The sequence below is a fragment of the Carassius carassius genome, chromosome 19 (genome assembly GCF_963082965.1).
Source record: "Carassius carassius chromosome 19, fCarCar2.1, whole genome shotgun sequence".
NCBI lineage: Eukaryota > Metazoa > Chordata > Actinopteri > Cypriniformes > Cyprinidae > Carassius > Carassius carassius.
In genome coordinates this window covers 33252830-33256290 of record NC_081773.1, presented here as the reverse complement: position 1 = coordinate 33256290, position 3461 = coordinate 33252830, and the positions used below count along the sequence as shown (strand labels likewise).

Genomic DNA, 3461 nt, shown 5'->3' with positions numbered 1-3461 from the left:
AACACACACAGTACAGGTTTGGTTTTAGCTGTATTGTTCTGTTGTGATGTTTGACTGGATTGATCTGAGAAGCTGTTCATGATGCCGGAGCGTTTGGTCTCTGAGCGGCTGAACGCGGGGCCGAGGCACTGTCTGAGACGTCCTCTGATTCTCACAGTGAACCGGTCTCTTTTCCAGCCGCTCGCTCCTCCTCGATCACTCGTCTGAAGGATCATACCGTCAGTGTCTGCGCTGAGAGAATAAACACTGAACACACTGCTCTCTCTGGGGCTGGTTACTGTTGCTCTATGTATTTACTACTTATTTAATGGTTTTTTTAAGAAGTATCTTTAAAAAACAAGGCTGCTTTTATTTTTGATGAAAAAAACAAATATTGTAAAATTGTGATTATTCTACTGTAAAATATCTGTTTTCTGTGTGAATCTGTGTTAAAGTGTAATTTATTTCTGTGATGCTCCGCTGTATTTTCAGCATCATTCCTCCAGTCTTCAGTGTCACATGATCTTCAGAAATCAGAATAATATGATGATTTACTGCTCAAGAAACATTTCTGATTATTATCAGTGTTGAAATTCATTTAATTTTTCAGGATTCACAGATGAACAGAAAGTTCTAAATAACAGCATTTATTTGAAATAGAAATCTTTTGCAATATTAATAATGTTTTTACAGCCACTTCTGATTAATTTAATGTGTAAACCTTTGAATGGTAGTGTATCACAGTTTAAAAAAAAATATTTTAAAATATGATTCGTTTTACTGCATTTTTTGATCAAATAAATATTTATAAACATAAGAGACTTATAAGACTTAAAAAGATTAGAAAGTCTTAATGCATTACATTTCTAAAGTCTCAACACAGTCACACTGATATTAAAAACAGATTTCAGACTGATTCTGACTGAATGAGACTGATTTGAAGCTGGTGCGATCTGATTTGTGTTTGGTTTTAATGTCACAAGATCCATCTCTAATAAAAATACACAGATATCTAGTTGTACATTTCATTATCATCTGAAAGAGCGTGTTGAGTAATGTCTGAATGCTGTGTAGAGCTGGAATGATGACGTGTGGCCCAGAAATGAAACCCTTCAGATGCTCTTGAAGAGAAACTCCAGTGAAGACATTGCTCCTGTCCTCTACCTGTGCCTCAGCCGGAGAGTTTAATATGATCTTCCCATCATGCTCTGCTCCTCAGTGGAGGTGAGAGAACAGAGCTAAAGATAGTGTGTATTCAGCGTCTCCTCGCTGTGGGCCGTGCGTCTCCTTTGTCCCACTTCTGCTCTCATCTGGACTCGATTGATTGTGACCCTTTGGCTAAAGCCAGCAGAGATGGAAACGGCCGCTCCGCAGCTCCTCCACGGAGAGGTCACACAGTCCCTGATAACCTTGAGATCGATGCAGATTACCCTGCCCGGTGTATAGTTAACTACACTGACACACAGACGCTTTCAAACACCAGACCTCGAGCCATTAGAAGAGCTGTTGTCGTTCGGGGAGTCTGTGTGTGTTCAGATAATGAGAGGCTATTTAACACTGCTGGTTTGAGATCATCATGGATTTAAAACAATTCGCTAATAAGGCTAGCATTAGCTTGTTATGTGATGACATCAATCTGAACTCACTGAGATTACAGACACTTGTGATATAAGTATTTGAATAACTCTCAGAATGCATTCACAATTGTGTACTATTTTCACATTCCTGCTCCGTTTGGACCTGATGAATCATACATTTATAAAACAGTCATACCTTAATATTATAATAACTAAACCATTAACATATCTGATAAACGACTTCTTAAGAAGTGAATGTGAATTATATTTTGTTCAATATAACCTGTTATTACTGCATTTACTATTTTTTTAAGTAATCACTTCATGCATGAATGAAAAATTGATGCAAAATGTATTTGTTTTTGTCAATTACTTCATTGAAATTTATCATTGTATGAAATCTATAAGAATGTGTAATTTAAGAATTACAGTATCTACACCTAAGGAGTGAATGGAATTTAATAAAATTCCTTTCAATGTATAGCTCATAATTACTTAAAACCAGTCCAAATTAATTAATTTTAATTTTACTTGCATAAACTTTCATTTTCAGATGAAGAAAATCAGTTTTTCATGCTGCAGTAAATAAACATATTCATATTCATCAACAAAAATGAGATGTTAGGAAAAGTGTTTTCTGACTATTCATAAATAATTCTGACAAAAAGTATTTTTGACACTAATGGTACTCCATACATACCGGGTCATTATTTTAAAATACTTTTATTTTAAAATTCTATATTACATTTCTTAAAATATAATTGTAAAAAGTAAGAAAAAATTGATAAATAAATGACGTGTCTTAAAGCATGAGCAAAGTTTCATTAACTCACTAAAAACTACCCATTTTCCTAGAAATTGTAATGTATCTGCATGTTATTAATAATGCATTATAAGGATGAACTAAGTGTAATGTTGATTGACGGTGATTCTGTTTTGTCACTGAACAGTAAATGGTTTATAGGGTTTTTCTGTCATATTTCTTCTGTTTGTTTTCCATGTTGTCCTGTTTTCAGTGGTTTCTGTATGTTTCTTCAGGTTCCCAAACTGATGCCCGATCAGCACAGAACTAGCAGAACATGAAGCAGGCGTCAGCAAGGATGCTCCAGTATCTGTCAGGTGAACTGCATTCTGGGAGCAGATGTATCGGTGACCCAAACTATCACGGTTATCATCACGGGATTGTTCAAGTGTGCTGCAAATGTTTGAAAAGTCCTGACACACACACAGCTATATGATCACAGAGAGTTGTGCAGCTCTACACGCACGCACAGCAAACCTTAGTCTTTTTATCGCATTTTAAAATCCACTTTTTATCAGATTAATTGCTATTATTTTTTCAAGATCTTTTACTCATTTTTGCAGCACTGCACTAGCAACGCCAAGGTCGCGGGTTCGATTCCTATGAATGCATGAACGGATCAGATTTCACTTTAAATGCAGTGTTAGTCACTTTGGAATAAAGCATCTGTCAAATGCATAGATGTCAATCTCAAAAGAGCTGAGAGCATTACTGTGACATTCAAATATAAAACATGTATGCACTGATTTCCAGATCAGATTTGGAGTGTCATAAGAATAAAAACAGAAACTGGACGGAATAATGAATTTGAGACTACTGTAAAAACTGCTGAATTCAGAACGGTTTTCCATGTGTCTGTTGTCGAATGCTCATATATATATATATTAGAATAATGAATTCAGACTGATTTGCTCTTGTGCTGAATAAACTCTAACTGAAAGAGTCTCTTCGGGTGTAAAAGCGCTCTATCTGTGCGGGTCCGGAAGCGGTCGTCTCTCAGGACTGGACTGGAGATGATTTATGAGGACAGACATGCAGCTGGTGTTAATATAACTCAGCGGTCTCGAGAGGACAGAGATCTGACCGCAGCGCATCCTTCATGA

The 3461-nt window shown here is 36.3% G+C and overlaps 1 long non-coding RNA gene across 1 annotated transcript; it reads left to right on the top strand.

Moving 5' to 3' along the window:
* Positions 1-2885: 2885 nt before the first annotated feature.
* Positions 2886-3110, top strand: LOC132095608 (uncharacterized). The gene is made up of 2 exons (XR_009422469.1): positions 2886-3000; positions 3040-3110. It is a non-coding gene; the product is annotated as an uncharacterized LOC132095608 (long non-coding RNA).
* The last annotated feature ends 351 nt before the right edge of the window (positions 3111-3461 follow it).